This window comes from Microcebus murinus, chromosome 2 (assembly GCF_040939455.1).
Source record: "Microcebus murinus isolate Inina chromosome 2, M.murinus_Inina_mat1.0, whole genome shotgun sequence".
Lineage (NCBI taxonomy): Eukaryota > Metazoa > Chordata > Mammalia > Primates > Cheirogaleidae > Microcebus > Microcebus murinus.
Genome location: NC_134105.1, coordinates 104,858,595 through 104,865,279, shown reverse-complemented (window position 1 = coordinate 104,865,279; position 6,685 = coordinate 104,858,595).

The following is a 6,685-nucleotide window of genomic DNA, read 5'->3' as shown; positions in this document are numbered from 1 at the left end:
AATTAATGAACACTTAAAATAACACCCCAAGCCATGTGAACCCCTCGCACAGAGGGTGTGTGACCAGGAGAGTGAGGCACAGAATGAATCAGTGGGCATGAGGGAGGGATGGCGTGGGGGAGGAAGAGTGCTCTCAGTGACGGCAGTCTGGTTGCTGCTGCCAGCTATTTCTCAGTGGTCCACACCCTCATCTTGGGAAGGTGAGTCATGGGTCTGACCTTGTGTTCATGATTACTGTCTGCACTCATTCTTGAGAGAATGCGACTCCATGGCTACCCCAATACTTTTTTCCTCTTTTTTTTTTGAGACAGAGTCTCAAACTGTTGCCCAGGCTAGAGTACCATGGCATTAGCCTAGCTCACAGCAACCTCAAACGCCTGGGCTCAAGTGATCCTTCTGCCTCAGCCTCCGGAGTAGCTGGGACTATAGGCATGTGCCACTATGCCCGGCTAATTTTTATATATATATATATATATATTTTTAGTTGGCCAATGAATTTCTTTCTATTGTTAGTAAAGATGGAGTCTCGCTCTTGCTCGGGCTGGTTTCGAACTCCTGACCCTGAGCAATCCTCCCGCTTCGGCCTCCCAGAGTGCTAGGATTGTAGGCATGAGCCACCGTGCCCGGTTCAACTTTTTTCCTCTTGAGTGCCCTGGTCTGGTGCCAGGGTCCAGAGTCACAGTCATGGCTGCCTGTAGAAGAGAATTTCCTGCAGCCAAACCAGACCCCAGACATGGTCTCATGTCCTGCATCGTAGGGTCTGCTTGCACAGACAGCTGTTGGGCTCTAAGCATGCTGGTTCCTGTGGAGCCCAACATATGTAATGTCCGTGACTGTTCACAAAGGGGTGCCAAGTATCCTTACACAGTGAAAGGTGGGATTAATCCAGGAAGGCCACACCAAGAAGTAGGAATATACATGGAAGCAATTCTTAACACATTGTCATCAGTAAACTGGAAGATAAATAGGAAATTCTCATTTAACTTCAGTCTTTAGGGTACTTGTTGGCTGGAATGAAATGGGCTTTGTGTGTGTCTTGGTCAAGTGGTAACTGGCTTTCATGCTCCATCCACCCCCGGGGCCCATGTCTAGAAAGGCACTGGGGGTCTGTCTCAGTCCAGTGATGGAAAGAGCTCAGTCTGGTTTTTGCTCACCAAGAAGAACCTGGGAGAGCAGAGGACCTTGCAGACATTTCTTTAACTCTTTACTCTCATCATACTTTACGGTCAGAGCCCAGCTCACATTGCAAGGGTGCCCTATACTTCTATTCCCTTCCTTTTCCTGTCCCTCTGCCCCAAGGTCCTGGCTTCATCTAATTATGGTAGACAAACCCTGTTGTAGATTGTTGTCTGAATCCCAATAAGCAAATCCCATTTTGCTGTAAATGTCAGGTCTTTCAGAGTGGAGCTTTGCATGACAAAATGTAAGCTCTTTCCCATAATACTCATTCTTTGCATAGCATAATGAAGTTTTCTAATACTGGGATCCTCTGCTGCAGGTGAGAATGAGAAAGAATGTGTAAGAATCATATCCTGCTAGATATACTTGTGATAGCCTAAAACTTTATTTAACAAAGTGGTCCTTAAAAGAGAAAGGGAACGTGTATTTTGAAATATCAGGCAATAGCACTGTTCCTCCCTCTACCCTTAAGCACTGTTCTAGGGAAGGCTCCAAGGAGGAATCATTTGATTACTAGTTTAACAGATGATTACAGCTGACAGTAGGAAAAATCATGTAATTATGAACTTGCCCCAAGACACATTAGCCCAAGTTCAATTTTACAGAGACAAACACCTATGAATGCAATATGCCAGATACATCTTTATATTGTAGTTCACAAAGCACTTTCACTTACCAAGTGAAGAGCAAGTAGATCAAGTCCATCAAACAGCCAACAGCTTAACAGCAAGTCAATTGGGGATTGTTATTTATTTTTTTATTTTTTTAAGATGTGGTCTTATTCTTGCTCAGGCTGATCTCAAACTCCTGACCTCAAGCAATCTTCCCACTTTGGCTTCCCAGAGTGCTAGGATTACAAGTGTGAGCCACCACGCCCGGCCTACTTTGCATTAATACTGGGTTCCAAGCTTGATTTTGCCACTTAATGTATAATTGTGACAGTGAGTGAGTCACTTTGGTTTTTGGCATCTCAATGGTTCTAGGGCCAAAATCTTGGGATTCTTTTCCAACCTTGGTGTTTACCTGATGTTTGCTATCATTAATATTGTAATAAGAATGGCAACCATTTATTGAGTGCTTTGTGACAGGCACTGTGCGAATCCCTCCAGGTGCATTATCTCATGCTCTGCAAGGTAGGTGGTATTATAATTTAACACATGAGGAAACTGAGGCTGACAAAAGATAAGAAATCTTTCCCAGGCCAGATATCTGGAGGTTGGCTGTGCTGGCACTCAGACCTGCCAAGTCTGCCTGTCTGGAGTCTCTGCTCTTAACCACCGCCTTGCTCTTCTGTTAACACATCCAAGTGGTGTCTGATGAGACTTGGAATCTCTCCACTCAAATATTTATGAAGCACCTGCTATGTGTCAGGCATTGTGTAGGCACTAGGGAATCAGGGCATTGTCTTTGTTCTTGAATTGCTTACGGCAACCTGAAGAAGAGAAACCAGTTGACTGCTTTCAGTGCACTGTGGCAAGTGCTGTCCAGAGTCATTGAAGGATTTAAACAGGGGAGTGCTGTGATCAGGTCTGTGTTTTTGGAAGATGATGATGGCAACCAAATGGAAGCTGGATTGGAGAAGGGCCATGAGATGAGTTCTGTTGGGATAATTTGGAAGAGCAATGGTGGAGGCCCGAATCAATGAAGTAGGAGGAGGCATCTGAGCATCACTGATGAGGTAGAATCAATAATACTTAGAGATCAGGGCAAGAGGATAAAAGGTTGACCTAATTTCTGAATTAGGGGTAACAGCCATTCGCCAAGATGGAGAATATGGTGGGGAGAGGAGCAGATTTTGAAGAAGATGAGTTGGGTATTCACTGGGTTGACTGAGCTGCCTGAAGATAACCCAAATGGGTATGTCCAGGCGGCAGCTGGATATACAACACTGGAGCTTAGCAGAGCAAAGAGATCTAGGGCTAGAAACTAAGGCTTGGAAACAGCAGTGTAACAGGGGCATGGAAGCCTGAGATTGGGCTGAGGCCTTCCAGGAAGGAGCTATAAAAAGAAGAGCAGAGGGTCACGATCAGAGTCTTGAGGAGTACCCATACTTACACACTGCTGGAGGTAGAGAGGACTAAGAACGCTACCAGACAGGGGAGAGGACAGCCAAGAAGGAGACTTTCCAGGAGGGAGGAGATACCAGTATCAGATTTTACAGAGAGGACCAGTGAGGTAAGAACAAAGAAAGGGGTCTGTTGTAGCCCTTCACCTGAGCAGTGTTGGGGGCAGGAGTTGGGAAGATGACAATAGTTCAGTTGCAGTGGGTTGGGGAATAAATTGGAGGTGAGGAAGGAGAGAAGTGGGTGTGGACTGCTCTTTCTTGGTTCTGGAGGGAAGCAGATAGGAGCAGAGGGCTGAGGAGCCAGTGGGTCAAGGGGATGTAGCTGGGTAAAAGGGGTAGGTGAACGCTACCGTGGATCCTGAAAGAGTAGGAGGTGGGATCCCGAGGTTAGCCTTGGCCAGCATTAGGGACAGTCTTCTGGGACAGAAAGGAAAGAGGAAAGGGTAAGGGCAGGAAGATATGTTTCTTGGTGGTGGTGGAATAAAGTGATTAGCAAGCACATGGTGACCTTGATTGCTCATTAAATTGGAGGTAGGTGGTCTGCTGAGTCCGAGGGGGAAGCCAGTGGGTCAGAAACTTGGAAAGAATAGAGATAGTTTAGAGAAACCTGTGAGAAGAATGGGAGAGTGAGCTGCACAAGGACCCAAGGAAGGGCTGCTGACAATGTCAAAGTCCCTGATTTGTGTCAGAAACTAAAGTTGCAGGGGCACTGCAAGCTGGTTGTGATTTTTTTTTTTTAAACATCATTTGGCATCCCAAATATAGAAGTGGAGAGTTTAAATGATTCGGGCTGTGTAGGCTGCAAGACGAGGACGGGGTGTGGTTCCAGAGGCCAGGGTCTGAAAAGGGATGGAGACATAGTAGTCAGTGTCCATAGAATTGTTGAGTAAGCACTGGAAGTGCCCAGTGGCTGCAGGATTAGAAGTAGAGGAAGACTGGGAGCCTGAGCTAGACCTTCAATGACCTGAGGTGGTCAGATGCAGCAAAGAAGGAAAAGAAGATGCAGTAAGTACGTGGTATGAGCCGTATAGAGTTTGAGGGAGGAGATTTCTAAGAGGGCAACTGAGGCATAGGAAGCATCATTGAGAAGCATGAGGAATTCTCAGCTCTCCCAGCCAGTTGTTATGACCTCAGCCAGGACTGTGTCACTCTCCTTTTTATACCTGCTTTTATTTAAAAGTACCTCTCTGTAGTATTTTTTTCCTTTGTTGTTGTTTTTCCCCCTCCTATTCTGCTGAACAAAGTACCTCTCTGATAAACCAAATCTCCTACCAACAACAGTTAAATAAATGATTAAATCGATAACAAGGCTACTGATGAAAGACACGAGTGTTTCTCTGAGTCTTACTCATTGATTTTGGCTGAAGTCATTCACTGTGTTTCATTCTTTTGTTTAAAAAGTACTTATTTGGCCGGGCGTGGTGGCTCACGCCTGTAATCCTAGCACTTTGGGAGGCTGAGGTGGGTGGATTGCTCAAGGTCAGGAGTTCGAAACCAGCCTGAGTGAGACCCCGTCTCTACCAAAAATAGAAATAAATTAATTGACCAACTAAAAATATATATACAAAAAAAAAAAAAAATTAGCCGGGCATGGTGGTGCATGCCTGTAGTCCCAGCTACTCGGGAGGCTGAGGCAGTAGGATCGCTGAGTCCCGGAGATTGAGGTTGCTGTGAGCCAGGCTGATGCCACGGCACTCACTCTAGCCTGGGCAACAAAGTGAGACTCTGTCTCAAAAAAAAAAAAAAAAAAAAAGTACTTATTTGAGCTCCAGCTATGTGCCAGACATCGTTGTAGGCAAGCAAAGCCTACATGGGCATATCTTCTAATGGGGGCTTGGTAAGTGATATGAAGAAAAGTAAGAGGGTAAAGCAGGTATATCTGTACATGAGATTTTACATGGGCTGTTTAGCAAAGACCTCCCTGAGGAGGTGACATTTGAGCAGAGACATGAAAGAAATGAGGAAACAAGTCATAAGTCACATAAATATCTGGGGTCAGAATATTCCAGACAGTGATAGGTACAAAGGCTGAGGCAGGAGTGTTCTTGTTGAAATAGGGTTAGGCTCAGGGTAAGGAGCAGCAGGGAGGCCAGCATGACTGGAGCAGAGTAAGCCAAGGGGAAATGGTAGGAGATGCGGTGAGAGAGCAGGGAGAGCTAAGCAGGTAATAGAGCCATGCAGGTAAGGACTTGGGCTTTTACTCTGCACAAAATGGGGAACCACAGCAGGATTGTGAGCAGAGGAGTGGTATGAACTGATTTATAGTGGCTGCTGTGAAAGGGAGAGATTAGGAATTGAGAGAATCAGTGCAGAGGCTTTCACTATAATCTAGGCAAGAAATGACAGGCATGGTGGCAATGGAGGTGGTTAGAAGTGGCCTGATTTGAGACAGATTTAACTTTACACACACAGATGATATTTGGTCTGGTGGATGTTGAACAAATGTTTAATCCAAGGGCCAGATAATCAGATTCTGAGATTGAAGAGGAAAGAGGCAAGAGGATGGGAGAAAGGCAAGGTTGCAGAGAAGACTGACAGGGGCCCTGACATCTTTGGCCTTTGAACTCTTATCAGAGCTCCTGTACATACTGGCCACCAAAGAGTGCTCAGGGAATGCATGTGCCCTCAGAAATGGGGGACCCAGGTGTGGTCATGAGTGAAGACTGGCTGTAGACACACTGGGAAGACAGTTGGGGGGTGCGTGATCTCTTTTAGACAGTGAATAAATGGGTAAATGACATCTACAGACGCTCCTTGATTTAGATGGGTATGTCCCCATAAACCCATCATAAGTTGAAAATATAAGTCAAAAATGCATTAAATACATCTAACCTGCTGAACATAATAGTCACCTACCTTAAATGTGCTCAGAACACTTATATCAGCCTACAGTTGGGCAAAATCATCTAACACGAAGCCTATAATATACTGTTGAATATCGCATGTAATTTATTGACTGCTGTACTGAAAGTGAAAAACAGAATGGTTGTATGGGTACTACTGAATGCATATTGCTTTTTGCACCCTCGTAAAGTCCAAAAGTCTTAAGTTGAACCATCGTCAGTCGGGGACCATCTCAGGTAAGAAGTTGCAGTGCTGAGGAGGGCACGGGGCAAGCCAGGCGTATCCCCACCCCTCACTGCCCCTGGCCCTTGTGAACTGCTATGCCTGTCTTTGTTGCATCTTCCCTTTGCCTCCCATGGCTTAGCTGTGATGACTTGCTGGTTTTGTTTGTTTCTTTTACTTTTTTTTTTTTTTCATATGGCTTCTAGTCTTTTTTTTTTTTTTAAGACATAGTCTCACTCTGTTGCCCAGGCTAGAATGCTGTGGCGCCAGCCTAGCTCACAGGAACCTCAAACTCCTGGGCTCAAGCAATCCTACTGCCTCAGCCTTCTGAGTTGCTGGGACTACAGGCATGTGCCACCATGCCTGCCTAATTTT